A 27859-nucleotide genomic window follows, 5' to 3' on the forward strand; every position below is an offset into this window, starting at 1 on the left:
GGTGATCAGACGTTGCAACAAAAGACATGCAGGTGGTAGAGAGAAGAGAAAAAGCTTACAGCACCTGGTATTCCCAAGCTGTCTCCCATCCAAGTACTAACCAGGTACAACCCTGCTTGGCGTCCGAGATCAGACGAGGTCGGGCTTATTCAGGGTGGTGTGGCCGTAAGCAACAATATCTCTGACAAATGTGCATTATATAGGTACTTGAATCATACGGTTCCTCTATGCAACCAGATAATTGCCGAGAAAGGCTGATGTGTAGCGGGCAAATCATCTTCTCTGATGTGATCATTCTCTGCAACTGAAACTGAGACTCTCAGATCACTTCGTGTCTGCCAACAAAGCAGCAGAAGCTGAAGATGACCACCTTCCTCATGTGTCACAGGGTGATCAGACGTTGCAACAAAAGACATGCAGGTGGTAGAGAGAAGAGAAAAAGCTTACAGCACCTGGTATTCCGAAGTGGTCTCCCATTCAAGTACTAACCAGGCCCAACCCTGCTTTTCTTCAAAGATCAGACGAGGTCGGGCATATTCAGGGTGGTGCGGCCGTAAGCAACAATAACTGTGACAAATGTGCATTATATAGGTACTGGAATCATACACTTCTTCTATGTAACCAGAGAATTGCAGAGAAAGGCTGACTTGTAGTGGGCACATCTTCTTCCCTGATGTGATTATTCTCTGCAGCTGAAACTGAGACTCTCAGATCACTTCGTGTCTGCCAACAAAGAAGCAGCAGCTGCTGAAGATGACCAACTTCCTCATGTGTCACAGGGTGATCAGACGTTGCAACAAAAGACATGCAGGTGGTAGAGAGAAGAGAAGAAGCTTACAGCACCTGGTATTCCCAAGCAGTCTCCCATCCAAGTACTAAGCAGGCTCAACCCTGTTTGGCTTCCGAGATCACACGAGGTTGGGCATATTCAGGGTGGTGTGGCCGTAAGTAACAATGTCTGTGACAAATGTGCATTATATAGGTACTGGAATCATACGGTTCCTCTATGCAACCAGATAATTGCCAAGAAAGGCTAACTTGTAGTGGGCACATCTTCTTCCCCGATGTGATTATTCTCTACAGCTGAAACTGAGACTCTCAGATCACTTCGTGTCTGCCAACAAAGCAGCAGCTGCTGAAGATGACCAACTTCCTCATGTGTCACAGGGTGATCAGACGTTGCAACAAAAGACATGCAGGTGGTAGAGAGAAGAGAAAAAGCTTACAGCACCTGGTATTCCCAAGCGGTCTCTCATCCAAGTACTAACCAGGGCCAACCCTCCTTGGCTTCTGAGAGCAGACGAGGTCAGACATATTCAGGGTGGTTGGGCCGTAAGCAACAATCTCTGTGACAAATGTGCATTATATAGGCAATGGAATCATATGGTTCCTCTATGTAACAAGATAATTGCCGAGAAAGGCTGATAAGTAGTGGAAACATCTTCCCTGACGTGATTATTCTCTCCAGCTGAAACTGAGACTCTCATATCACTTCGTGTCTGCCAACAAAGCAGCAGCAGCTGAAGATGACCAACTTCTTCATGTGTCACAGGGTGATCAGACGTTGCAACAAAAGACATGTAGGTGGTAGAGAGAAGAGAAAAAGCTTACAGCACCTGGTATTCGCAAGCGGTCTCCCATTCAAGTACTAACCAGGTCCAACCCTGCTTGGGTTCTTAGATCAGACGAGGTCGGGCATATTCAGGGTGGTGTGGCCGTAAGTAACATTATCTGTGACAAATGTGCATTATATAGGTACTGGAATCATACGGTTCCTCTATGCAACCAGATAATTGCCAAGAAAGGCTGATATGTAGTGGGCACATCTTGTTCCCTGACGTGATAATTTTCTCCAGCTGAAAATGAGACTCTCAGATCACTTCGTGTCTGCCAACAAAGCAGCAGAAAATGAAGATGACCAACTTCCTCATGTGTCACAGGGTGATCATACGTTGCAACAAAAGACATGCAGGTGGTTGAGAGAAGAGAAAAAGCTTACAGCACCTGATAATCCCAAGGGGTCTCCCATCCAAGTACTAAACAGGCCCAACCCTAATTGGCTTCCAAGATCAGACGAGGTCGGGCATATTCAGGGTGGTGTGGCCGTAAACAACCATGTCTGTGACAAATATAAATTGTATAGGTACAGGAATCATACGGTTCCTCTATATAACCAGATAATTGCCAAGAAAGGCTGACTTGTAGTGAGCACATCTTCTTCCCTGACGTGATCATTCTCTTCAGCTGAAACTGAGACTCTCAGATCACTTCATGTCTGCCAACAAAGCAGCAGCAGCTGAAGATGACCAACTTCCTCATGTGTCACAGGGCGATCAGACATTGCAGAAAAAGACATGCAGGTGGTAGAGAGAAGAGAAAAAGCTTACAGCACCTGGTATTCCCAAGCGGTCTAACATTCAAGTACTAACCAGGCCCAACCCTGCTTGGGTTCCGAGATTAGACGAGGTCGGGCATATTCAGGGTGGTGTGGCCGTAAGTAACAATGTCTGTGACAAATGTGCATTATATAGGTACTGGAATCATACGGTTCCTCTATGCAACCAGATAATTGCCGAAAAAGGCTGACTTGTAGTGGGTTCATCTTCTTCCCTGATGTGATTATTCTCTGGTACTGAAACTGAGACTCTCAGATCACTTTGTGTCTGCCAACAAAGCAGCAGCAGCTGAAGATGACCAACTTCCTCATGTGTCACAGGGCGATCAGACATTGCAACAAAAGACATGCAGGTGGTAAAGAGAAGAGAAAAAGCCTACAGCACCTGGTATTCCCAAGCGGTCTCGCATTCAAGTACTAACCAGGCCAAACCCTGCTTGACTTCCGAGATCAGATGAGGTCGGGCTTATTCAGGGTGGTATGGCCGTAAGTAACAATCTCTCTGAAAAATGTTTATAATATAGGTACTGGAATCATACGGTTCCTCTATATAACCAGATAATTGCAGAGAAAGGCTGATGTGTAGCGGGCATATCATCTTCTCTGATGTGATCATTCTCTTCAGCTGAAACTGAGACTCTCAGATCACTTCGTGTCTGCCAACAAAGCAGCAGCAGCTGAAGATGACCAACTTCCTCATGTGTCACAGGGTGGTCAGACGTTGCAACAAAAGACATGCAGGTGGTAGAGAGAAGAGAAAAAGCTTACAGCACCTGGTATTCCCAAGCAGTCTCCCATTCAAGTACTAACAAGGCCCAACCCTGCTTGGCTTCCAAGATGAGACGAGGTCGGGCATGTTCAGGGTGGTGTGGCCGTAAGCAACAATGTCTGTGACAAATGTGCATTATATAGGTACTGGAATAATACAGTTCCTCTATGTAACCAGATAATTGTCGAGAAAGGCTAACTTGTAGTGGGCACATCTTCTTCCCTGATGTGATTATTCTCTCCAGCTGAAACTGAGACTCTCAGATCACTTCGTGTCTGCCAACAAAGCAGCAGCAGCTGAAGATGACCAACTTCCTCATGTGTCACAGGGTGGTCAGACGTTGCAACAAAAGACATGTAGGTGGTAGAGAGAAGAGAAAAAGCTTACAGCACCTGGTATTCGCAAGCGGTCTCCCATTCAAGAACTAACCAGGCCCAACCCTGCTTGGCTTCCGAGATCAGACGAGGTTGAGCTTATTCAGGGTGGTGTGGCGGTAAGCAACGCTATCTGTTACAAATGTGTATTATATAGGTACTGGAATCATACACTTCCTCTATGTAACCAGATAATTGCCGAGAAAGGCTGACTTGTAGTGGGCACATCTTCTTCCCTGATGTGATTATTCTCTGCAGCTGAAACTCTGAGATCACTTTGTATCTGCCAACAAAGCAGCAGCAGCTGAAGATGACCAACTTCTTCACGTGTCACAGGGTGATCAGACGTTGCAACAAAAGACATGGAGGTGGTAGAGAGAAGAGAAAAAGCTTACAGCACCTGGTATTCCCAAGCGGTGTCCCATCAAAGTACTAACCAGGCCCAGCCCTCCTTGGCTTCCGAGATCAGACAAGGTCAGACATATTCAGGGTGGTTTGGCCGTAAGTAACAATCTCCGTGACAAATGTGCATTATATAGGCAATGGAATCATACACTTCCTCTATGTAACCAGATAATTGCCGAGAAAGGCTGACTTGTAGTGGGCACATCTTCTTCCCTGATGTGATTATTCTCTGCAGCTGAAACTGAGACTCTCAGATCACTTCGTGTCTGCCAACAAAGAAGCAGCAGCAGCTGAAGATGACCAACTTCCTCATGTGTCACAGGAGGATCAGACGTATCCACAAAAGACATGAAGGTGGTAGAGAGTAGAGAAGAAGCTTACAGCACCTGGTATTCCCAAGTGGTCTCCCATCCAAGTACTAACCAGGCCCAACCCTGCTTGGCTTCCGAGGTCAGATGAGGTCGGGCATATTCCGGGTGGTGTGGCCGTAAGCAGCAATGTCTCTGACAAATGTGCATTATATAGGTACTGGAATCATACGGTTCCTCTATGCAACCAGATAATTGCCGAGAAAGTTTGATGTGTAGCGGGTAAATCATCTTCTCTGATGTGATCATTCTCTGCAACTGAAACTGAGACTCTCAGATCACTTCATGTCTGCCAACAAAGCAGCAGCAGCTGAAGATGACCAACTTCCTCATGTGTCACAGGGTGGTCAGACGTTGCAACAAAAGACATGCAGGTGGTTGAGAGAAGAGAAAAAGCTTATAGCACCTGGTATTCCCAAGCGGTCTCTCATCCAAGTACTAACCAGGCACAACCCTGCTTGGCTTCCGAGATCAGACGAGGTCGGGCATATTCAGGGTGGTGTGGCCGTAAGCAACAATGTCTGTGACAAATGTGCATTATATAGGTACTGGAATCATACAGTTCCTCTATGTAACCAGATTATTGCCGAGAAAAGCTGATAAGTAGTGGGCACATCTTCTTCCCTGACGTGATTATTCTCTCGAGCTGAAACTGAGACTCTCAGATCACTTCGTGTCAGCCAACAAAGCAGCAGCAGCTGAAGATGACCACCTTCCTCATGTGTCACAGGGTGATCAGACGTTGCAACAAAAGACATGCAGGTGGTAGAGAGAAGAGAAAAAGCTTACAGCACCTGGTATTCGCAAGCGGTCTCCCATTCAAGAACTAACCAGGCCCAACCCTGCTTGGCTTCCGAGATCAGACGAGGTTGAGCTTATTCAGGGTGGTGTGGCGGTAAGCAACGATATCTGTTACAAATGTGTATTATATAGGTACTGGAATCATACACTTCCTCTATGTAACCAGATAATTGCCGAGAAAGGCTGACTTGTAGTGGGCACATCTTCTTCCCTGATGTGATTATTCTCTGCAGCTGAAACTGAAACTCTGAGATCACTTTGTGTCTGCCAACAAAGCAGCAGCAGCTGAAGATGACCAACTTCTTCGCGTGTCACAGGGTGATCAGACGTTGCAACAAAAGACATGGAGGTGGTAGAGAGAAGAGAAAAAGCTTACAGCACCTGGTATTCCCAAGCGGTCTCCCATCCAAGTACTAACCAGGCACAACCCTGCTTGGCTTCCGAGATCAGACGAGGTTAGGCATATTCAGGGTGGTGTGGCCGTAAGCAACAATGTCTGTGACAAATGTAAATTGTATAGGTACTGGAATCATACGGTTCCTCTATATAACCAGATAATTGCAGAGAAAGGCTGATAAATAGTGGGCACATCTTCTTCCCTGACGTGATTATTCTCTCCAGCTGAAAATGAGACTCTCAGATCACTTCGTGTCTGCCAACAAAGCAGCAGCAGCTGAAGATGACCAACTTCCTCATGTGTCACAGGGCGATCAGACCTTGCAACAAAATACATGCAGGTGGTAGAGAGAAGAGAAAAAGCTTACAGCACCTGGCATTCCCAAGGGGTCTCCCATTCAAGTACTAACCAGGCCCAACCCTGCTTGGGTTCCGAGATTAGTCGAGGTCGGGCATATTTACGGTGGTGTGGCCGTAAGTAACAATGTCTGTGAAAAATGTGCATTATATAGGTACTGGAATAATACAGTTCCTCTATGTAACCAGATAATTGCAGGGAAAGGCTAACTTGTTGTGGGCACATCTTCTTCCTTGATGTGATTATTCTCTGCAGCTGAAACTGAGACTCTCAGATCACTTCGTGTCTGCTAACAAAGCAGCAGCAGCTGAAGATGACCAACTTCCTCATGTGTCACAGGGCGATCAGACATTGCAACCAAAGACATGCAGGTGGTAGAGAGAAGAGAAAAAGCTTACAGCACCTGGTATTCCCAAGCGGTGTCCCATCAAAGTACTAACCAGGCCCAGCCCTCCTTGGCTTCCGAGATCAGACAAGGTCAGACATATTCAGGGTGGTTTGGCCGTAAGTAACAATCTCCGTGACAAATGTGCATTATATAGGCAATGGAATCATACACTTCCTCTATGTAACCAGATAATTGCCTAGAAAGGCTGACTTGTAGTGGGCACATGTTCTTCCCTGATGTGATTATTCTCTGCAGCTGAAATTGAGACTCTCAGATCACTTCGTGTCTGCCAACAAAGAAGCAGCAGCAGCTGAAGATGACCAACTTCCTCATGTGTCACAGGAGGATCAGACGTTGCCACAAAAGACATGAAGGTGGTAGAGAGTAGAGAAGAAGCTTACAGCACCTGGTATTACCAAGTGGTCTCCCATCCAAGTACTAACCAGGCCCAACCCTGCTTGGCTTCCGAGATCAGACGAGGTCGGGCATGTTCCGGGTGGTGTGGCCGTAAGCAGCAATGTCTCTGACAAATGTGCATTATATAGGTCCTGGAATCATACGGTTCCTCTATACAACCAGATAATTGCCGAGAAAGGCTGATGTGTAGCGGGTAAATCATCTTCTCTGATGTGATCATTCTCTGCAACTGAAACTGAGACTCTCAGATCACTTCATGTCTGCCAACAAAGCAGCAGCAGCTGAAGATGACCAACTTCCTCATGTGTCACAGGATGATCAGACGTTGCAACAAAAGACATGGAGGTGGTAGAGAGAAGAGAAGAAGCTTACAGCACCTGGTATTCCCAAGCAGTCTCCCATCCAAGTACTAACCAGGCCCAACCCTCCTTGGCTTCCGAGATCAGACATATTCAGGGTGGTTTGGCCGTAAGCAACAGTCTCTGTGACAAATGTGCATTATATAGGCAATGGAATCATATGGTTCCTCTATGTAACCAGATAATTGCCGAGAAAGGCTGATATGTAGTGGGCACATCTTGTTCCCTGACGTGATAATTCTCTCTAGCTGAAAATGAGACTCTCAGATCACTTCGTGTCTGCCAACAAAGCAGCAGCAGCTGAAGATGACCAACTTCCTCATGTGTCACAGGGTGATCAGACGTTGCAACAAAAGACATGCAGGTGGTTGAGAGGAGAGAAAAAGCTTACAGCACCTGGTATTCCCAAGCTGTATACCAACAAAGTACTAACCAGGCCCAACACTGCTTGGCTTCCGAGATCAGACGAGGTCGGGCATATTCAGGGTGGTGTGGCCGTAAGCGACAATGTCTTTGACAAATGTGCATTATATAGGTAATGGAATCATACGGTTCCTCTATGTAACCACATAATTGCCGAGAAAGGCTGACTTGTAGTGGGCAAATCTTCTTCCCTCATGTGATCATTCTCTGCAGCTGAAACTGAGACTCTCAGATCACTTCGTGTCTGCCAACAAAGCAGCAGCAGCTGCTGAAGATGACCAACTTCCTCATGTGTCACAGGGTGATCAGACGTTGCAACAAAAGACATGCAGGTGGTCGAAAGAAGAGAAAAAGCTTACAGCACCTGGTATTCCCAAGAGGTCTTCCATCCAAGTACTAACCAGGCCCAACCGTGCTTGGCTTCCGAGATCAGACGAGGTCGGGCATGTTCAACGTGGTGTGGCCGTAAGCAACAATGTCACTGACAAATGTGCATCATATAGGTACTGGAATCATACGGTTCCTCTATGCAACTAGATAATTGCAGAGAAAGGCTGATGTGTAACGGGCATATCATCTTCTCTGATGTGATCATTCTCTGCAGCTGAAACTGAGACTCTCAGATCACTTCGTGTCTGCCAACAAAGCAGCAGCTGAAGATGACCACCTTCCTCATGTGTCACAGGGTGATCAGACGTTGCAACAAAAGGTGGTAGAGAGAAGAGAAAAAGCTTAAAGCACCTGGTATTCCCAGGCAGTCTACCATCCAAGTACTAGTAGTAGTAAAAATAAAAAGGATGGAAAACATTCAAGAAAAGTGCAAATGAAGCAAGGTTTTTTGGTATAACTATCATGTATTATTCATTTGAACTTTTTTAGAACTTTGAACATTTACAAAACATAAGTAAGATCTCAATCTCAGCTCGGCTGCTGACTACTTGGTCCTGGGGCCTGCTGCTGTCTAGCTCTGGTTCATTCCCGTTTAGGAGATAGCTGATGATTAATGTCATCCTCTTCTAAAAGTCACTGTCAGACTCTGAATTTGATCTTCATATTCTGAAACCTCTTTCTTGACCAAAATCAATTTCAAGGCCTTGTGTGCGATGAATCTTTTGGTTGTTGCGGAGAATCGGTTGTATTAGTAGTTATCACTGGGAAAGCTATATTTATTGCCCCCCCCCCCCCAAAAAAAAAGAGGAGGGGAAAAAAGAGGGAAAATGAAAAATGTGCAGGAATATGATTACAGGTGCAAGTGCTTGAATGTCGGTTTGACACATGCACACGTGTATAATTACAACAAACAGTTTGAAAGTAGTGTTTCTTTTACAGATCACCAAGAAGCTGGCTGGCGCTATTGGGGACAGTGCTGCATGGATGATAAACATCGGCAACGAGTTTGGCCAGGTTCTGAACTCTGTTCTGACAACGGGTGAAGGTGCAGGGTTGGAAGAGTTGTGCCATGGCATCGTCACTCGATACAAGAATGCGGGCCAAGCTGAACCTGAGGTCATCTATGTTGACCGGGACTGCTGCAGCCAGTCAGGTGGGTAAAAATGATAAAATTCTTTATCAAATATACGTTTGAAAAACTGTGTGCCACACACACACACACTGTTACCACTCCACTTGTGGGAGGAGTGGTACTGGCAATTGGGCAGCGGCTGACTTTGTTTTTCACAGGTGTGTCTTCAGTGGTCAAACTCTTCCACCCATGGAGGTCTGCAGTGCGCTTGGACAGCTTCCATTTCATGCGACGTTTTAACTGCGGCGTTAAGTTTACGTTAAGTGTCTGTCTGTCTGTCTGTCTGTTCGCAGATGATTGCTCGTCTGTTACTGTGTGATTATTGTTACAATGTTAATAAAGTTTGATAATTTTACTTGAACCAAGAACAGCCTTCACATTTTTATTTAATTTCCCTTTGCAAAACAGGACGACAGTGAGTGTGAGTGACATCCATTTAATGCAATTGTCAAAAGTGAAGCCAGAATTACTTGGAGAATTATTTTACATTTATTAACAAAACCCAACACTCTTTGTCTCAACCAAAGATTTTTTAAAAATACTTTCTTTGCTCAATTTGGAATTTGTTTCATTCACTTGTGTTGCACAAATAGTGATACAGATAGATAGCTAGTCTCTCAAATAATTGAGTGTACCAAAAAAAGAGGGGAAAAATGATGGGAGGCTTATTTACATTTACAGTTATACACATGTTGTGTGCTCCCCCCTACAGTAGGCTTTAGTAAAGTCCAAAGCACTGTGGTATGTTGGGGTGTTGCCACAATACAGGTTCGAATCCCACAAGAAACATGAAAATTAAACAGATGATAAACCTTGCAATAAGTGCAGAGGTGTGTGTAAACAATGTTGAGAAGATAAGAGAATAGAGAAAAGTGGATAAAGTGTACGTTTTTTTCTCCTTTTCTTTTTCTCTCTCCCCCCCCCTCCTTCCTCTTTTTTTCCTTTTCCCCCCTTTCGGGCAGTCCCTTTTGCCCCTTTTTTGGCCGAAAGGTTAGCACTCTGGACTTTGAATCCAGTGATCCGAGTTCAAATCTCGGTGGAACCTACAGGTGTGCTGTCATGTTTGTGTTCTGGAAAGAAAATGAGTGGATGAGGTTAGTCAGTTGTCAAGTCACACCAGAGTGTGTGATTGACCAATTCCAAAGAGAGGGCTTAAATTGTTTAATGTTGAAAAAGTGAAACATTCAGCTGAGAGGGTCTGTGCTATTTGCCTTCTCACCTCCGGGTGTCACTAATTGAATCTATTTGATTTCTTCTTCCATATTAATTTGCAATGCATATATTTTTCCATGCTCTCCGTTTGGAATTTGGACACAGAAGCCAAAGGAGAAGGAAACAGGAAAAACAATCCCATGGTAACAATCAGCGACAAGGAGAACTACTCAAAAGCCTACATAATTAACCCGGTGCCCAACCATGGGCCAACCAATCATCCAATCAAGGAGCGGCAATTTCTGCCGGCCGGGATCTGAGCGCCAACTCCATGCGGTGCGCACAAGTTGGTACTGATTTAGGAAAAAGAGGATTGTACAATTTTACTCCTTGGTATGGATACTCTTTCAAAAAAGTCCAAAAAATAAAATATGTGGTTGACAAAACTGTGTGACTCAGTCCTTCAACACAAAAGGCAGGCAAAGGAAAATCAGCTGTCCTCTCTATCTAATCATAGGAGGATGGCCTGACTACGATCAGGGACCTGAGCAGCAAAGAATAGATAGACATGATAAATAGTTATATATATATATACATATATATATGTACATACTAGTCTCCAATACTACTATGATAAAAAGAGATCCAATGTACAGGTCTAAGTTGTACAGGAATGTGTTGTAGAAATTTGTTCTATATTTTTGTTGTAAATCCACAACAGGTTTCATCATCTGCTAATCCTGAAGGAGACACTAGTTGTAAAGGAATTTATTAATACATAAAAATGCTTATATTATAAGACTGAAACATCCTTGAACAGCAGATCACTGTAAAGACATACATATAATATTGTGATTATGTCAGTGGGTCAACAATTTTGTAAAGGCAACTTTACATAAAAAAATTTAAAATCTTGTAAAAATATAACAATGTAAACATAAAAACAGCAACCTCAAAACAAAACATAGCATGTTACCTGGATGGAAAACCATGCGTCTCTACAGCCTGAAGGAAGAAATCTTGGGCTGTTGATGACTTGTTGTTATTGGTAGCATGTCGGTACATGATCTTTGTGAGCATTTGGAAAACATAAAAACCACAGAAACACATTAAACATTAACTACAATAATATAAGAATAATAAATGAATGAAATATTGTTCCATGTGTAATGTTAGACTTAAAGCTATACTTACCTTTCTGGCATGTAGCACGGCACTTATTAAAAATTTAAACATGAAAAACTCCCCCTCCCTCCAAAGTCTCACCCTCTTCCCCCTGCCTGACCTGTGACGCTCCCTTCCTCCCTGACGTGTGAGGTGAGAAAGTGATGGTGCGTTCCATCTCCCCCGGATGTCGGAGCGGAGAATGTTGTCAAGTTATCAGCGGTCCAGTTACCACGTCCATCAAGGCTATTCTTGTGCTTGCCGTGTCCGAATATAAACAACTTGTGATCTACAACGGCCTGCGTTGTAGTTCGCGTGTAATTTCAACACCTGGTGGCTTGCTTTTCCATTTTAGTGCGCCATAAGCTTATTAGGAGCATTTTAAGCTTACAAAAGAAAAGTATAGCTTTAAATAAATTAAGTTGAATATTATATCACACACTATAATCTCCATGGGGACACTGACCTTTCTTGAAGAGACATCTATTCCAAACATTACCACACCATATCTGTTCAATAAAAATGTATCAATTGTTTAACGCAGCTACATCGTGGTCCATTACACCAGATTCCAGAACTCTGCAGAATGTATGCCATAGACCATTTTTTAAATCAATATATAAATATATAATGTCCATGTGATGTCCTTTGCTGTCAGCTTACCTGATCAACTTGTGGTTGGTATCTATATGTACGAGTGACAGAGGAGCTGCGACATTGTAGGTCCTTCTCACAACACATCCGAGGCTTGTCATTCTCTGTAGTATTCCTACCCTATCAACCCGGTGCATCGAATCCCACACTCTGTCCACTGAACTCTGTGGCCTAAAGCCCTAAGACGACCTTTTACCATTCTGTGACCTGTAGGAAAAGAAGTGAAAACCACTTTTATTTAAGATATATTGATTGATAATCATGTAAACAAACAATTTAGGCATTTAACTTTTTCTCAGGTATACATGCTATGATGACCGTTGCTATGATAATGTCCAGGACTCTCCACTAAGGCACAGAAAATTTAAAAAATAATATTGATAGCCTTTAGGCTATAAAAATAGCAGTCATTAAAGTAGCCGGCCCTCAGCTAGACTTAGTTGTGGAGCCTATATGGCCGGCAATTTCAAATGTTACTTTTATGGCACAAATCTTTTTATAATGCTATGGACAAGTGCATGATATAATTCAAATAAAAACTTTCTGTAAAAAGCACCAACCCAAATTCTGGGAGTCTTGCTTGATGGCAGAGACCAAGCTGTCAAGTTCATCATCTGTCATTTTACTGTAGCCTTCCCTTTTTGAGAGGCCCCACTGTCGCATTCTGCGTTTCAGTGTTCTCACTGATACACCAGCAGTGTGGAAATACAGGGGGCAGAGAGGTCAATTTCAATCAAATGCTGGACGTGGTCTTTGGAAAAAAACATATGCTGGCTTGTTCACAGATACGAGACTTGTGTTCTTTTCACTGATTTTTACTGTGGTCTTCATCGTCGGCTTTCACCACAAGTACACCGTAGAACTGATAAAACACAAATGATGTACAAATATTACATTACACATGCCTCAACTAAAAGAAAATATATTATTTACAAACACAAACTTACATACCACTTTGGCCTGCAAGTGGACAAACCGGTAAACTTAAAACCGCTTATGGTCTTCGTTGATTGCTTTCTTTATTGGATCCATATCAATGATACCAGTTTACCGGACCGCTTTTTTAAACCGGAAGTGACATCACCGTCACCTTAAACTAAACTTATCAAGTTTTAACTTTTAACTTTTACCTAACACCAAATGTTATTAACTATATCCTTTAAACATTGCTAAATATTAAATATATACATCAAAACACTTAAAACAAACGTGTTATACGGACATTCTCTATGGCCATAAAATCATAGCTGCATCTAGTGGCGAAACATAAATATAACTGCCGTTACATTGCCTGTTTGACAGTTTAAAGCGGCTGCACGTGCACTTTTTCTATCTGGCCTCAGTACATTTCTGAAATGTATTCATTTGTGTTTGGAAAACATTGGAAACTTTATTTCTGAGTCCACATCAGTGGGTTCTGGTTGTTAGCACATAGATGAGGAGACAGTTCAAGTAGTTTAAATTTTTAATAAGTGCCGTGCTACATGCCAGAAAGGTAAGTATAGCTTTAAGTCTAACATTACACATGGAACAATATTTCATTCATTTATTATTCTTATATTATTGTAGTTAATGTTTAATGTGTTTCTGTGGTTTTTATGTTTTCCAAATGCTCACAAAGATCATGTACCGACATGCTACCAATAACAACAAGGCATCAACAGCCCAAGATTTCTTCCTTCAGGCTGTAGAGACGCATGGTTTTCCATCCAGGTAACATGCTATGTTTTGTTTTGAGGTTGCTGTTTTTATGTTTACATTGTTATATTTTTACAAGATTTTAAATTTTTTTATGTAAAGTTGCCTTTACAAAATTGTTGACCCACTGACATAATCACAATATTATATGTATGTCTTTACAGTGATCTGCTGTTCAAGAATGTTTCAGTCTTATAATATAAGCATTTTTATGTATTAATAAATTCCTTTACAACTAGTGTCTCCTTCAGGATTAGCAGATGATGAAACCTGTTGTGGATTTACAACAAAAATATAGAACAAATTTCTACAACACATTCCTGTACAACTTAGACCTGTACATTGGATCTCTTTTTATCATAGTAGTATTGGAGACTAGTATGTACATATATATATGTATATATATATATATATAACTATTTATCATGTCTATCTATTCTTTGCTGCTCAGGTCCCTGATCGTAGTCAGGCCATCCTCCTATGATTAGATAGAGAGGACAGCTGATTTTCCTTTGCCTGCCTTTTGTGTTGAAGGACTGAGTCACACAGTTTTGTCAACCACATATTTTATTTTTTGGACTTTTTTGAAAGAGTATCCATACCAAGGAGTAAAATTGTACAATCCTCTTTTTCCTAAATCAGTACCAACTTGTGCGCACCGCATGGAGTTGGCGCTCAGATCCCGGCCGGCAGAAATTGCCGCTCCTTGATTGGATGATTGGTTGGCCCATGGTTGGGCACCGGGTTAATTATGTAGGCTTTTGAGTAGTTCTCCTTGTCGCTGATTGTTACCATGGGATTGTTTTTCCTGTTTCCTTCTCCTTTGGCTTCTGTGTCCAAATTCCAAACGGAGAGCATGGAAAAATATATGCATTGCAAATTAATATGGAAGAAGAAATCAAATAGATTCAATTAGAGACACCCGGAGGTGAGAAGGCAAATAGCACAGACCCTCTCAGCTGAATGTTTCACTTTTTCAACATTAAACAATTTAAGCCCTCTCTTTGGAATTGGTCAATCACACACTCTGGTGTGACTTGACAACTGACTAACCTCATCCACTCATTTTCTTTCCAGAACACAAACATGACAGCACACCTGTAGGTTCCACCGAGATTTGAACTCGGATCACTGGATTCAAAGTCCAGAGTGCTGACCTTTCGGCCAAAAAAGGGGCAAAAGGGACTGCCCGAAAGGGGGGAAAAGGAAAAAAAGAGGAAGGGGGGGGGGAGAAAAGGAGATAAAACGTACACTATATCCACTTTTCTCTTATCTTCTCAACATTGTTTACACACACCTCTGCACTTATTGCAAGGTTTATCATCTGTTTAATTTTCATGTTTCTTGTGGGATTCGAACCTGTATTGTGGCAACACCCCAACATACCACAGTGCTTTGGACTTTACTAAAGCCTACTGTAGGGGGGAGCACACAACATGTGTATAACTGTAAATGTAAATAAGCCTCCCATCATTTTTCCCCTCTTTTTTTGGTACACTCAATTATTTGAGAGACTAGCTATCTATCTGTATCACTATTTGTGCAACACAAGTGAATGAAACAAATTCCAAATTGAGCAAAGAAAGTATTTTTAAAAAATCTTTGGTTGAGACAAAGAGTGTTGGGTTTTGTTAATAAATGTAAAATAATTCTCCAAGTAATTCTGGCTTCACTTTTGACAATTGCATTAAATGGATGTCACTCACACTCACTGTCGTCCTGTTTTGCAAAGGGAAATTAAATAAAAATGTGAAGGCTGTTCTTGGTTCAAGTAAAATTATCAAACTTTATTAACATTGTAACAATAATCACACAGTAACAGACGAGCAATCATCTGCGAACAGACAGACAGACAGACAGACACTTAACGTAAACTTAACGCCGCAGTTAAAACGTCGCACCTATCGTACCTATATAATGCACATTTGTCACAGTTATTGTTGCTTACGGCCACACCACCCTGAATAAGTCTGATCTCGGAAGCCAAGCAGGGTTGGGCCTTGTTAGTATTTGGATGGGAGACTGCTTGGGAATACCAGGTGCTGTAGGTTTTTTCTTTTCTCTCTACAACCTGCATGTCTTTTGTTGCAACGTCTGATCACCCTGTGACACATGAGGAAGTTGGTCATCTTCAGCTGCTGCTGCTTTATTGGCAGACACGAAGTGATCTGAGAGTCTCATTTTCAGCTGGAGAAAATTATCACGTCAGGGAACAAGATGTGCCCACTACATATCAGCCTTTCTCGGCAATTATCTGGTTACATAGAGGAACCATATGATTCCATTGCCTATATAATGCACATTTGTCACAGAGATTGTTGCTTACGGCCAAACCACCCTGAATATGTCTGACCTCGTCTGATCTCAGAAGCCAAGGAGGTTTGGGCGTGGTTAGTACTTTGATGAGAGACCGCTTGGGAATACCAGGTGATGTAAGCTTTTTCTCTTCTCTCTACCACCTGCATGTCTTTTGTTGCAACGTCTGATCACCCTGTGACACGTGAAGAAGTTCGTCATCTTCAGCTGCTGCTGCTTTTTTGGCAGACACGAAGTGATCTGAGAGTCTCAGTTTCAGCTGTAGAGAATAATCACATCAGGGAAGAAGATGTGCCCACTACAAGTTAGCCTTTCTTGGCAATTATCTGGTTGCATAGAGGAACCGTATGATTCCAGTACCTATATAATGCACATTTGTCACAGACATTGTTACTTACGGCCACACCACCCTGAATATGCCCAACCTCGTGTGATCTCGGAACCCAAGCAGGGTTGGGCCTGGTTAGTACTTCGATGGGAGACCTCTTGGGAATACCAGGTGCTGTAAGCTTCTTCTCTTCTGTCTACCACCTCCATGTCTTTTGTTGCAACGTCTGATCATCCTGTGACACATGAGGAAGTTGGTCATCTTCAGCAGCTGCTGCTTCTTTGTTGGCAGACACGAAGTGATCTGAGAGTCTCAGTTTCAGCTGCAGAAAATAATCACATGGGGGAAGAAGATGTGCCCGCTACACATCAGCCTTTCTCTGCAATTAACTGGTTGCATAGAGGAACCGTATGATTCCAGTACCTATATAATGGACATTTGTCAGAGATATTGTTGCTTACGGCCACACCACCCTGAATAAGCCCGACCTCGTCTGATCTCGGAAGCAGAGCAGGTTTGGGCCTGGTTAGTACTTCGATGGGAGACCTCTTGGGAATACCAGGTGCTGTAAGCTTCTTCTCTTCTCTCTACCACCTGCATGTCTTTTGTTGCAACGTCTGATCATCCTGTGACACATGAGGAAGTTGGTCATCTTCAGCAGCTGCTGCTTCTTTGTTGGCAGACACGAAGTGATCTGAGAGTCTCAGTTTCAGCTGCAGAAAATAATCACATCGGGGAAGAAGATGTGCCCACTACAAGTCAGCCTTTCTCGGCAATTATCTGGTTACATAGAGGAAGTGTATGATTCCAGTACTTATATAATGCACATTTGTCACAGATATTGTTGCTTACGGCCACACCACCCTGAATAAGCCCGACCTCGTCTGATCTTGGAAGCCAAGCAGGTTTGGGCCTGGTTAGTACTTGGATGGGAGACTGCTTGGGAATACCAGGTGCTTTAAGCTTTTTCTCTTCTCTCTACCACCTGCATGTCTTTTGTTGCAACGTCTGATCACCTTGTGACACATGAGGAAGTTGGTCATCTTCAGCTGCTGCTGCTTTGTTGGCAGACACGAAGTGATCTGAGAGTCTCATTTTCAGCTGGAGAGAATTATCACGTCAGGGAAGAAGATGTGCCCACTACAAGTCAGCCTTTCTCGGCAATTATCTGGTTGCATAGAGGAACCGTATGATTCCAGTACCTATATAATGCACATTTGTCAGAGACATTGTTGCTTACGGCCACACCACCCTGAATAAGCCCCACCTCGTCTGATCTCGGACGCCAAGCAGGGTTGTAACTGCTTACTACTTGGATGGGAGACAGCTTGTGAATAACCAGGTGCTGTAAGCTTTTTCTCTTCTCTCTACCACCTGCATGTCTTTTGTTGCAATGTCTGATCACCCTGTGACACGTGAAGAAGTTGGTCATCTTCAGCTGCTGCTGCTTTGTTGATAGACACGAGGTGATCTGAGAGTCTCATTTTCAGCTGGAGAGAATAATCACATCAAGGAGGAAGATGAACCCACTACAAGTCAGCCTTTTTCGGCAATTATCTGGTTACACAGAGGAAGTGTATGATTCCAGTACCTATATAATGCACATTTGTCACCGATATTGTTGCTTACGGCCACACCACCCTGAATAAGCCCGACCTCGTCTGATCTCGGAAGCCAAGCAGGGTTGGGCCTGGTTAGTACTTGAATGCGAGACCGCTTGGGAATACCAGGTGCCTTAAGCTTTTTCTCTTCTCTCTACCACCTACATGTCTTTTGTTGCAACGTCTGATCACCCTGAGACACATGAGGAAGTTGGTCATCTTCAGCTTCTGCTGCTTTGTTGGCAGACACGAAGTGATCTGAGAGTCTCAGTTTCAGCTGAAGAGAATGATCACATCAGAGAAGATGATATGCCCGCTACACATCAGCCTTTCTCGGCAATTATCTGGTTGCATAGAGGAACCGTATGATTCCAGTACCTATATAATGCACATTTGTCAGAGACATTGTCGCTTGCGGCCACACCACCCTGAACATGCCCGACCTCGTCTGATCTCGGAAGCCAAACAGGGTTGAGCCTGCTTAGTACTTGGATGGGAGACTGCTTGGGAATACCAGGTGCTGTACGCTTCTTCTCTCCTCTCTACCACCTGCATGTCTTTTGTTGCAACGTCTGATCATCCTGTGACACATGAGGAAGTTGGTCATCTTCAGCAGCTGCTGCTTCTTTGTTGGCAGACACAAAGTGATCTGAGAGTCTCAGTTTCAGCTGCAGAAAATAATCACATCGGGGAAGAAGATGTGCCCACTACAAGTCAGCCTTTCTCGGCAATTATCTGGTTACATAGAGGAAGTGTATGATTCCAGTACTTATATAATGCACATTTGTCACAGATATTGTTGCTTACGGCCACACCACCCTGAATAAGCCCGACCTCGTCTGATCTTGGAAGCCAAGCAGGTTTGGGCCTGGTTAGTACTTGGATGGGAGACTGCTTGGGAATACCAGGTGCTTTAAGCTTTTTCTCTTCTCTCTACCACCTGCATGTCTTTTGTTGCAATGTCTGATCACCCTGTGACACGTGAAGAAGTTGGTCATCTTCAGCTGCTGCTGCTTTGTTGATAGACACGAGGTGATCTGAGAGTCTCATTTTCAGCTGGAGAGAATAATCACATCAAGGAGGAAGATGAACCCACTACAAGTCAGCCTTTTTCGGCAATTATCTGGTTACACAGAGGAAGTGTATGATTCCAGTACCTATATAATGCACATTTGTCACCGATATTGTTGCTTACGGCCACACCACCCTGAATAAGCCCGACCTCGTCTGATCTCGGAAGCCAAGCAGGGTTGGGCCTGGTTAGTACTTGAATGCGAGACCGCTTGGGAATACCAGGTGCCTTAAGCTTTTTCTCTTCTCTCTACCATCTACATGTCTTTTGTTGCAACGTCTGATCACCCTGAGACACATGAGGAAGTTGGTCATCTTCAGCTTCTGCTGCTTTGTTGGCAGACACGAAGTGATCTGAGAGTCTCAGTTTCAGCTGAAGAGAATGATCACATCAGAGAAGATGATATGCCCGCTACACATCAGCCTTTCTCGGCAATTATCTGGTTGCATAGAGGAACCGTATGATTCCAGTACCTATATAATGCACATTTGTCAGAGACATTGTCGCTTGCGGCCACACCACCCTGAACATGCCCGACCTCGTCTGATCTCGGAAGCCAAACAGGGTTGAGCCTGCTTAGTACTTGGATGGGAGACTGCTTGGGAATACCAGGTGCTGTACGCTTCTTCTCTCCTCTCTACCACCTGCATGTCTTTTGTTGCAACGTCTGATCATCCTGTGACACATGAGGAAGTTGGTCATCTTCAGCAGCTGCTGCTTCTTTGTTGGCAGACACAAAGTGATCTGAGAGTCTCAGTTTCAGCTGCAGAGAATAATCACATCAGGGAAGAAGATGTGCCCACTACAAGTCAGCCTTTCTCTGCAATTATCTGGTTACATAGAAGAAGTGTATGATTCCAGTACCTATATAATGCACATTTGTCACAGTTAATGTCGCTTACGGCCACACCACCCTGAATAAGCCCGACCTCGTCTGATCTTGGAAGCCAAGCAGGATTGGGCCTTGTTAGTACTTGGATGGGAGTCCTCTTGGGAATACCAGGTGCTGTAAGCTTTTTCTCCTCTCTCTACCACCTGCATGTCTTTTGTTGCAACGTCTGATCACCCTGTGACACATGAGGAAGGTGGTCATCTTCAGCTGCTGCTGCTTTGTTGGCAGACACGAAGTGATCTGAGAGTCTCAGTTTCAGCTCGAGAGAATAATCACGTCAGGGAAGAAGATGTGCCCACTACTTATCAGCTTTTCTCGGCAATAATCTGGTTACATAGAGGAACTGTATGATTCCAGTACCTATATAATGCACATTTGTCACAGTTATTGTTGCTTACGGCCACACCACCCTGAATATACCCGACCTCGTCTGATCTCGGAAGCCAAGCAGGTTTGGGCCTGGTTAGTACTTGGATGGTAGACTGCATGGGAATACCAGGTGCTTTAAGCTTTTTCTCTTCTCTCTACCACCTTCATGTCTTTTGTTGCAACGTCTGAGCACCCTGTGACACATGAGGAAGTTGGTCATCTTCATTTTCTGCTGCTTTGTTGGCAGACACGAAGTGATCTGAGAGTCTCAATTTCAGCTGAAGAGAATAATCACATCAAGGAGGAAGATGAACCCACTACAAGTCAGCCTTTTTCGGCAATTATCTGGTTACACAGAGGAAGTGTATGATTCCAGTACCTATATAATGCACAATTGTCACCGATATTTTTGCTTACGGCCACACCACCCTGAATAAGCCCGACCTCGTCTGATCTCGGAAGCCAAGCACGGTTGGGCCTGGTTAGTACTTGAATGGGAGACCGCTTGGGAATACCAGGTACCTTAAGCTTTTTCTCTTCTCTCTACCACCTGCATGTCTTTTGTTGCAACGTCTGATCACCCTGTGACACATGAGGAAGTTGGTCATCTTCAGCTTCTGCTGCTTTGTTGGCAGACACGAAGTGATCTGAGAGTCTCATGTTCAGCTGGAGAAAATTATCACGTCAGGGAAGAAGATGTGCCCACTACAGATCAGCCTTTCTCAGCAATTATCTGGTTACATAGAGGAACCGTATGATTCCTGTACTTATATAATGCACATTTGTCAGACACATTGTTGCTTACGGCCACACCACCCTGAACATGCCTGATCTCGTAAGCCAAGCAGGGTTGAGCCTCCTTAGTACTTGGATGGGAGACTGCTTGGGAATACCAGGTGCTGTAAGCTTTTTCTCTTCTCTCTACCACCTGCATGTCTTTTGTTGCAACGTCTGATCACCCTGTGACACATGAGGAAGTTGGTCATCTTCAGCTGCTGCTGCTTTGTTGGCTGACACGAAGTGATCTGAGAGTCTCAGTTTAAGTTGCAGAGAATGATCACATCAGAGAAGATGATTTGCCCGCTACACATCAGCCTTTCTCGGCAATTATCTGGTTGCATAGAGGAACCGTATGATTCCAGTACCTATATAATGCACATTTGTCAGAGACATTGTTGCTTACGGCCACACCACCCTGAATAAGCCCGACCTCGTCTGATCTCGGACGCCAAGCAGGGTTGTACCTGGTTAGTACTTGGATGGGAGACAGCTTGGGAATACCAGGTGCTGTAAGCTTTTTCTCTTCTCTCTACCACCTGCATGTCTTTTGTTGCAACGTCTGATCACCCTGTGACACGTGAAGAAGTTAGTCATCTTCAGCTGCTGCTGCTTTGTTGATAGACACGAGGTGATCTGAGAGTCTCAGTTTCAGCTGCAGAGAATAATCACATCAAGGAGGAAGATGAACCCACTACAAGTCAGCCTTTTTCGGCAATTATCTGGTTATACAGAGGAAGTGTATGATTCCAGTACCTATATAATGCACATTTGTCACCAAAATTTTTGCTTATGGCCACACCACCCTGAATAAGCCCAACCTCGTCTGATCTCGGAAGCCAAGCAGGGTTGGGCCTGGTTAGTACTTGAATGGGAGACTGCTTGGGAATACCAGGTGCCTTAAGCTTTTTCTCTTCTCTCTACCACCTGCATGTCTTTTGTTGCAACGTCTGATCACCCTGTGACACATGAGGAAGTTGGTCATCTTCATTTTCTGCTGCTTTGTTGGCAGACACGAAGTGATCTGAGAGTCTCAGTTTCAGCTGAAGAGAATAATCACATCAAGGAGGAAGATGAACCCACTACAAGTCAGCCTTTTTCGGCAATTATCTGGTTACACAGAGGAAGTGTATGATTCCAGTACCTATATAATGCACAATTGTCACCGATATTTTTGCTTACGGCCACACCACCCTGAATAAGCCCGACCTCGTCTGATCTCGGAAGCCAAGCACGGTTGGGCCTGGTTAGTACTTGAATGGGAGACCGCTTGGGAATACCAGGTACCTTAAGCTTTTTCTCTTCTCTCTACCACCTGCATGTCTTTTGTTGCAACGTCTGATCACCCTGTGACACATGAGGAAGATGGTCATCTTCAGCTTCTGCTGCTTTGTTGGCAGACACGAAGTGATCTGAGAGTCTCATGTTCAGCTGGAGAAAATTATCACGTCAGGGAAGAAGATGTGCCCACTACAGATCAGCCTTTCTCAGCAATTATCTGGTTACATAGAGGAACCGTATGATTCCAGTACCTATATAATGCACATTTGTCACAGAAATTGTTCCTTACGGCCACACCACCCTGAATAAGCCCGACCTCGTCTGATCTCGGAAGCCAAGGAGGGTTGGGCCTGGTTAGTACTTTAATGGGAGACTGCTTGGGAATACCAGGTTCTGTAAGCGTTTTCTCTTCTCTCTACAACCTGCATGTCTTTTGTTGCAACGTCTGATCACCCTGTGACACATGAGGAAGTTGGTCATCTTCAGCTGCTGCTGCTTTGTTGGCAGACACGAAGTGATCTGAGAGTCTCAGTTTCAGCTGCAGAGAATAATCACATCAGGGAAGAAGATGTGCCCATAACACGTCAGCCTTTCTCTGCAATTATCTGGTTACATAGAGGAAGTGTATGATTCCAGTACCTATATAATGCACATTTGTCACAGAAATTGTTCCTTATGGCCACACCACCCTGAATAAGCCCGACCTCGTCTGATCTCGGAAGCCAAGGAGGGTTGGGCCTGGTTAGTACTTTAATGGGAGACTGCTTGGGAATACCAGGTGCTGTAAGCGTTTTCTCTTCTCTCTACAACCTGCATGTCTTTTGTTGCAACGTCTGATCACCCTGTGACACATGAGGAAGTTGGCCATCTTCAGCTGCTGCTGCTTTGTTGGAAGACACGAAGTGATCTGAGAGTCTCAGTTTCAGCTAAAGAGAATAATCACTTCAGGGAAGAAGATGTGCCCACTACAGATCAGCCTTTCTCAGCAATTATCTGGTTACATAGAGGAACCGTATGATTCCAGTACCTATATAATGCACATTTGTCAGAGACATTGTCGCTTGCGGCCACACCACCCTGAACATGCCCGACCTCGTCTGATCTCGGAAGCCAAACAGGGTTGAGCCTGCTTAGTACTTGGATGGGAGACTGCTTGGGAATACCAGGTGCTGTACGCTTCTTCTCTCCTCTCTACCACCTGCATGTCTTTTGTTGCAACGTCTGATCATCCTGTGACACATGAGGAAGTTGGTCATCTTCAGCAGCTGCTGCTTCTTTGTTGGCAGACACGAAGTGATCTGAGAGTCTCAGTTTCAGCTGCAGAAAATAATCACATGGGGGAAGAAGATGTGCCCGCTACACATCAGCCTTTCTCTGCAATTAACTGGTTGCATAGAGGAACCGTATGATTCCAGTACCTATATAATGGACATTTGTCAGAGATATTGTTGCTTACGGCCACACCACCCTGAATAAGCCCGACCTCGTCTGATCTCGGAAGCAGAGCAGGTTTGTGCCTGGTTAGTACTTCGATGGGAGACCTCTTGGGAATACCAGGTGCTGTAAGCTTCTTCTCTTCTCTCTACCACCTGCATGTCTTTTGTTGCAACGTCTGATCATCCTGTGACACATGAGGAAGTTGGTCATCTTCAGCAGCTGCTGCTTCTTTGTTGGCAGACACGAAGTGATCTGAGAGTCTCAGTTTCAGCTGCAGAAAATAATCACATCGGGGAAGAAGATGTGCCCACTACAAGTCAGCCTTTCTCGGCAATTATCTGGTTACATAGAGGAAGTGTATGATTCCAGTACTTATATAATGCACATTTGTCACAGATATTGTTGCTTACGGCCACACCACCCTGAATAAGCCCGACCTCGTCTGATCTTGGAAGCCAAGCAGGTTTGGGCCTGGTTAGTACTTGGATGGGAGACTGCTTGGGAATACCAGGTGCTTTAAGCTTTTTCTCTTCTCTCTACCACCTGCATGTCTTTTGTTGCAACGTCTGATCACCTTGTGACACATGAGGAAGTTGGTCATCTTCAGCTGCTGCTGCTTTGTTGGCAGACACGAAGTGATCTGAGAGTCTCATTTTCAGCTGGAGAGAATTATCACGTCAGGGAAGAAGATGTGCCCACTACAAGTCAGCCTTTCTCGGCAATTATCTGGTTGCATAGAGGAACCGTATGATTCCAGTACCTATATAATGCACATTTGTCAGAGACATTGTTGCTTACGGCCACACCACCCTGAATAAGCCCCACCTCGTCTGATCTCGGACGCCAAGCAGGGTTGTAACTGCTTACTACTTGGATGGGAGACAGCTTGTGAATAACCAGGTGCTGTAAGCTTTTTCTCTTCTCTCTACCACCTGCATGTCTTTTGTTGCAATGTCTGATCACCCTGTGACACGTGAAGAAGTTGGTCATCTTCAGCTGCTGCTGCTTTGTTGATAGACACGAGGTGATCTGAGAGTCTCATTTTCAGCTGGAGAGAATAATCACATCAAGGAGGAAGATGAACCCACTACAAGTCAGCCTTTTTCGGCAATTATCTGGTTACACAGAGGAAGTGTATGATTCCAGTACCTATATAATGCACATTTGTCACCGATATTGTTGCTTACGGCCACACCACCCTGAATAAGCCCGACCTCGTCTGATCTCGGAAGCCAAGCAGGGTTGGGCCTGGTTAGTACTTGAATGCGAGACCGCTTGGGAATACCAGGTGCCTTAAGCTTTTTCTCTTCTCTCTACCACCTACATGTCTTTTGTTGCAACGTCTGATCACCCTGAGACACATGAGGAAGTTGGTCATCTTCAGCTTCTGCTGCTTTGTTGGCAGACACGAAGTGATCTGAGAGTCTCAGTTTCAGCTGAAGAGAATGATCACATCAGAGAAGATGATATGCCCGCTACACATCAGCCTTTCTCGGCAATTATCTGGTTGCATAGAGGAACCGTATGATTCCAGTACCTATATAATGCACATTTGTCAGAGACATTGTCGCTTGCGGCCACACCACCCTGAACATGCCCGACCTCGTCTGATCTCGGAAGCCAAACAGGGTTGAGCCTGCTTAGTACTTGGATGGGAGACTGCTTGGGAATACCAGGTGCTGTACGCTTCTTCTCTTCTCTCTACCACCTGCATGTCTTTTGTTGCAACGTCTGATCATCCTGTGACACATGAGGAAGTTGGTCATCTTCAGCAGCTGCTGCTTCTTTGTTGGCAGACACAAAGTGATCTGAGAGTCTCAGTTTCAGCTGCAGAAAATAATCACATCGGGGAAGAAGATGTGCCCACTACAAGTCAGCCTTTCTCGGCAATTATCTGGTTACATAGAGGAAGTGTATGATTCCAGTACTTATATAATGCACATTTGTCACAGATATTGTTGCTTACGGCCACACCACCCTGAATAAGCCCGACCTCGTCTGATCTTGGAAGCCAAGCAGGTTTGGGCCTGGTTAGTACTTGGATGGGAGACTGCTTGGGAATACCAGGTGCTGTACGCTTCTTCTCTCCTCTCTACCACCTGCATGTCTTTTGTTGCAACGTCTGATCATCCTGTGACACATGAGGAAGTTGGTCATCTTCAGCAGCTGCTGCTTCTTTGTTGGCAGACACAAAGTGATCTGAGAGTCTCAGTTTCAGCTGCAGAAAATAATCACATCGGGGAAGAATATGTGCCCACTACAAGTCAGCCTTTCTCGGCAATTATCTGGTTACATAGAGGAAGTGTATGATTCCAGTACTTATATAATGCACATTTGTCACAGATATTGTTGCTTACAGCCACACCACCCTGAATAAGCCCGACCTCGTCTGATCTTGGAAGCCAAGCAGGTTTGGGCCTGGTTAGTACTTGGATGGGAGACTGCTTGGGAATACCAGGTGCTTTAAGCTTTTTCTCTTCTCTCTACCACCTGCATGTCTTTTGTTGCAATGTCTGATCACCCTGTGACACGTGAAGAAGTTGGTCATCTTCAGCTGCTGCTGCTTTGTTGATAGACACGAGGTGATCTGAGAGTCTCATTTTCAGCTGGAGAGAATAATCACATCAAGGAGGAAGATGAACCCACTACAAGTCAGCCTTTTTCGGCAATTATCTGGTTACACAGAGGAAGTGTATGATTCCAGTACCTATATAATGCACATTTGTCACCGATATTGTTGCTTACGGCCACACCACCCTGAATAAGCCCGACCTCGTCTGATCTCGGAAGCCAAGCAGGGTTGGGCCTGGTTAGTACTTGAATGCGAGACCGCTTGGGAATACCAGGTGCCTTAAGCTTTTTCTCTTCTCTCTACCACCTACATGTCTTTTGTTGCAACGTCTGATCACCCTGAGACACATGAGGAAGTTGGTCATCTTCAGCTTCTGCTGCTTTGTTGGCAGACACGAAGTGATCTGAGAGTCTCAGTTTCAGCTGAAGAGAATGATCACATCAGAGAAGATGATATGCCCGCTACACATCAGCCTTTCTCGGCAATTATCTGGTTGCATAGAGGAACCGTATGATTCCAGTACCTATATAATGCACATTTGTCAGAGACATTGTCGCTTGCGGCCACACCACCCTGAACATGCCCGACCTCGTCTGATCTCGGAAGCCAAACAGGGTTGAGCCTGCTTAGTACTTGGATGGGAGACTGCTTGGGAATACCAGGTGCTGTACGCTTCTTCTCTCCTCTCTACCACCTGCATGTCTTTTGTTGCAACGTCTGATCATCCTGTGACACATGAGGAAGTTGGTCATCTTCAGCAGCTGCTGCTTCTTTGTTGGCAGACACAAAGTGATCTGAGAGTCTCAGTTTCAGCTGCAGAGAATAATCACATCAGGGAAGAAGATGTGCCCACTACAAGTCAGCCTTTCTCTGCAATTATCTGGTTACATAGAAGAAGTGTATGATTCCAGTACCTATATAATGCACATTTGTCACAGTTAATGTCGCTTACGGCCACACCACCCTGAATAAGCCCGACCTCGTCTGATCTTGGAAGCCAAGCAGGATTGGGCCTTGTTAGTACTTGGATGGGAGTCCTCTTGGGAATACCAGGTGCTGTAAGCTTTTTCTCCTCTCTCTACCACCTGCATGTCTTTTGTTGCAACGTCTGATCACCCTGTGACACATGAGGAAGGTGGTCATCTTCAGCTGCTGCTGCTTTGTTGGCAGACACGAAGTGATCTGAGAGTCTCAGTTTCAGCTCGAGAGAATAATCACGTCAGGGAAGAAGATGTGCCCACTACTTATCAGCTTTTCTCGGCAATAATCTGGTTACATAGAGGAACTGTATGATTCCAGTACCTATATAATGCACATTTGTCACAGTTATTGTTGCTTACGGCCACACCACCCTGAATATACCCGACCTCGTCTGATCTCGGAAGCCAAGCAGGTTTGGGCCTGGTTAGTACTTGGATGGTAGACTGCATGGGAATACCAGGTGCTTTAAGCTTTTTCTCTTCTCTCTACCACCTTCATGTCTTTTGTTGCAACGTCTGAGCACCCTGTGACACATGAGGAAGTTGGTCATCTTCATTTTCTGCTGCTTTGTTGGCAGACACGAAGTGATC

The 27859-nt window shown here is 44.4% G+C and overlaps 1 non-coding gene and 48 pseudogenes across 1 annotated transcript; 28 read left to right on the forward strand and 21 right to left on the reverse strand.

Moving 5' to 3' along the window:
• Window positions 1–52: 52 nt before the first annotated feature.
• Window positions 53–171, reverse strand: LOC140290521 (5S ribosomal RNA; annotated as a pseudogene).
• A 269-nt stretch (window positions 172–440) lies between these two features.
• On the reverse strand, window positions 441–559 carry LOC140279792 (5S ribosomal RNA; annotated as a pseudogene).
• Window positions 560–831: 272 nt separating this feature from the next.
• On the reverse strand, window positions 832–950 carry LOC140294542 (5S ribosomal RNA; annotated as a pseudogene).
• Window positions 951–1219: 269 nt separating this feature from the next.
• On the reverse strand, window positions 1220–1338 carry LOC140294305 (5S ribosomal RNA; annotated as a pseudogene).
• Window positions 1339–1604: 266 nt separating this feature from the next.
• LOC140294159 (5S ribosomal RNA) lies at window positions 1605–1723 on the reverse strand (annotated as a pseudogene).
• A 269-nt stretch (window positions 1724–1992) lies between these two features.
• LOC140289069 (5S ribosomal RNA) lies at window positions 1993–2111 on the reverse strand (annotated as a pseudogene).
• Window positions 2112–2380: 269 nt separating this feature from the next.
• On the reverse strand, window positions 2381–2499 carry LOC140292730 (5S ribosomal RNA; annotated as a pseudogene).
• Window positions 2500–2768: 269 nt separating this feature from the next.
• On the reverse strand, window positions 2769–2887 carry LOC140267518 (5S ribosomal RNA; annotated as a pseudogene).
• Window positions 2888–3156: 269 nt separating this feature from the next.
• Window positions 3157–3275, reverse strand: LOC140292903 (5S ribosomal RNA; annotated as a pseudogene).
• A 269-nt stretch (window positions 3276–3544) lies between these two features.
• On the reverse strand, window positions 3545–3663 carry LOC140293920 (5S ribosomal RNA; annotated as a pseudogene).
• A 263-nt stretch (window positions 3664–3926) lies between these two features.
• LOC140293061 (5S ribosomal RNA) lies at window positions 3927–4045 on the reverse strand (annotated as a pseudogene).
• Window positions 4046–4317: 272 nt separating this feature from the next.
• LOC140278309 (5S ribosomal RNA) lies at window positions 4318–4436 on the reverse strand. Its single transcript, XR_011909187.1, has one exon. It is a non-coding gene; the product is annotated as a 5S ribosomal RNA (ribosomal RNA).
• A 269-nt stretch (window positions 4437–4705) lies between these two features.
• LOC140315970 (5S ribosomal RNA) lies at window positions 4706–4824 on the reverse strand (annotated as a pseudogene).
• Window positions 4825–5093: 269 nt separating this feature from the next.
• On the reverse strand, window positions 5094–5212 carry LOC140293921 (5S ribosomal RNA; annotated as a pseudogene).
• A 269-nt stretch (window positions 5213–5481) lies between these two features.
• LOC140308874 (5S ribosomal RNA) lies at window positions 5482–5600 on the reverse strand (annotated as a pseudogene).
• A 269-nt stretch (window positions 5601–5869) lies between these two features.
• LOC140295945 (5S ribosomal RNA) lies at window positions 5870–5988 on the reverse strand (annotated as a pseudogene).
• Window positions 5989–6257: 269 nt separating this feature from the next.
• On the reverse strand, window positions 6258–6376 carry LOC140293062 (5S ribosomal RNA; annotated as a pseudogene).
• A 272-nt stretch (window positions 6377–6648) lies between these two features.
• On the reverse strand, window positions 6649–6767 carry LOC140299272 (5S ribosomal RNA; annotated as a pseudogene).
• A 269-nt stretch (window positions 6768–7036) lies between these two features.
• On the reverse strand, window positions 7037–7145 carry LOC140295830 (5S ribosomal RNA; annotated as a pseudogene).
• A 269-nt stretch (window positions 7146–7414) lies between these two features.
• LOC140288700 (5S ribosomal RNA) lies at window positions 7415–7533 on the reverse strand (annotated as a pseudogene).
• A 272-nt stretch (window positions 7534–7805) lies between these two features.
• LOC140299609 (5S ribosomal RNA) lies at window positions 7806–7924 on the reverse strand (annotated as a pseudogene).
• An 8039-nt stretch (window positions 7925–15963) lies between these two features.
• LOC140296774 (5S ribosomal RNA) lies at window positions 15964–16082 on the forward strand (annotated as a pseudogene).
• A 269-nt stretch (window positions 16083–16351) lies between these two features.
• LOC140316021 (5S ribosomal RNA) lies at window positions 16352–16470 on the forward strand (annotated as a pseudogene).
• A 272-nt stretch (window positions 16471–16742) lies between these two features.
• Window positions 16743–16861, forward strand: LOC140301824 (5S ribosomal RNA; annotated as a pseudogene).
• A 272-nt stretch (window positions 16862–17133) lies between these two features.
• On the forward strand, window positions 17134–17252 carry LOC140289173 (5S ribosomal RNA; annotated as a pseudogene).
• A 658-nt stretch (window positions 17253–17910) lies between these two features.
• Window positions 17911–18029, forward strand: LOC140267872 (5S ribosomal RNA; annotated as a pseudogene).
• Window positions 18030–18298: 269 nt separating this feature from the next.
• LOC140289635 (5S ribosomal RNA) lies at window positions 18299–18417 on the forward strand (annotated as a pseudogene).
• A 272-nt stretch (window positions 18418–18689) lies between these two features.
• On the forward strand, window positions 18690–18808 carry LOC140289174 (5S ribosomal RNA; annotated as a pseudogene).
• A 269-nt stretch (window positions 18809–19077) lies between these two features.
• On the forward strand, window positions 19078–19196 carry LOC140267883 (5S ribosomal RNA; annotated as a pseudogene).
• Window positions 19197–19465: 269 nt separating this feature from the next.
• Window positions 19466–19584, forward strand: LOC140289636 (5S ribosomal RNA; annotated as a pseudogene).
• Window positions 19585–19856: 272 nt separating this feature from the next.
• Window positions 19857–19975, forward strand: LOC140280908 (5S ribosomal RNA; annotated as a pseudogene).
• A 269-nt stretch (window positions 19976–20244) lies between these two features.
• LOC140314518 (5S ribosomal RNA) lies at window positions 20245–20363 on the forward strand (annotated as a pseudogene).
• Window positions 20364–20632: 269 nt separating this feature from the next.
• LOC140266416 (5S ribosomal RNA) lies at window positions 20633–20751 on the forward strand (annotated as a pseudogene).
• A 647-nt stretch (window positions 20752–21398) lies between these two features.
• LOC140290522 (5S ribosomal RNA) lies at window positions 21399–21517 on the forward strand (annotated as a pseudogene).
• A 269-nt stretch (window positions 21518–21786) lies between these two features.
• On the forward strand, window positions 21787–21905 carry LOC140274885 (5S ribosomal RNA; annotated as a pseudogene).
• A 269-nt stretch (window positions 21906–22174) lies between these two features.
• On the forward strand, window positions 22175–22293 carry LOC140266438 (5S ribosomal RNA; annotated as a pseudogene).
• A 269-nt stretch (window positions 22294–22562) lies between these two features.
• LOC140293760 (5S ribosomal RNA) lies at window positions 22563–22681 on the forward strand (annotated as a pseudogene).
• Window positions 22682–22950: 269 nt separating this feature from the next.
• LOC140290935 (5S ribosomal RNA) lies at window positions 22951–23069 on the forward strand (annotated as a pseudogene).
• A 269-nt stretch (window positions 23070–23338) lies between these two features.
• On the forward strand, window positions 23339–23457 carry LOC140289637 (5S ribosomal RNA; annotated as a pseudogene).
• A 272-nt stretch (window positions 23458–23729) lies between these two features.
• LOC140286674 (5S ribosomal RNA) lies at window positions 23730–23848 on the forward strand (annotated as a pseudogene).
• Window positions 23849–24120: 272 nt separating this feature from the next.
• On the forward strand, window positions 24121–24239 carry LOC140289175 (5S ribosomal RNA; annotated as a pseudogene).
• A 658-nt stretch (window positions 24240–24897) lies between these two features.
• Window positions 24898–25016, forward strand: LOC140267894 (5S ribosomal RNA; annotated as a pseudogene).
• A 269-nt stretch (window positions 25017–25285) lies between these two features.
• On the forward strand, window positions 25286–25404 carry LOC140289638 (5S ribosomal RNA; annotated as a pseudogene).
• A 272-nt stretch (window positions 25405–25676) lies between these two features.
• Window positions 25677–25795, forward strand: LOC140280351 (5S ribosomal RNA; annotated as a pseudogene).
• A 272-nt stretch (window positions 25796–26067) lies between these two features.
• LOC140289762 (5S ribosomal RNA) lies at window positions 26068–26186 on the forward strand (annotated as a pseudogene).
• Window positions 26187–26455: 269 nt separating this feature from the next.
• LOC140267905 (5S ribosomal RNA) lies at window positions 26456–26574 on the forward strand (annotated as a pseudogene).
• Window positions 26575–26843: 269 nt separating this feature from the next.
• On the forward strand, window positions 26844–26962 carry LOC140289639 (5S ribosomal RNA; annotated as a pseudogene).
• A 272-nt stretch (window positions 26963–27234) lies between these two features.
• LOC140280919 (5S ribosomal RNA) lies at window positions 27235–27353 on the forward strand (annotated as a pseudogene).
• A 269-nt stretch (window positions 27354–27622) lies between these two features.
• Window positions 27623–27741, forward strand: LOC140314521 (5S ribosomal RNA; annotated as a pseudogene).
• The last annotated feature ends 118 nt before the right edge of the window (window positions 27742–27859 follow it).

Source organism: Leuresthes tenuis, unplaced genomic scaffold, assembly GCF_036924035.1.
Source record: "Leuresthes tenuis unplaced genomic scaffold, fLeuTen1.0.hap1 SCAF_1, whole genome shotgun sequence".
Taxonomy (NCBI): domain Eukaryota; kingdom Metazoa; phylum Chordata; class Actinopteri; order Atheriniformes; family Atherinopsidae; genus Leuresthes; species Leuresthes tenuis.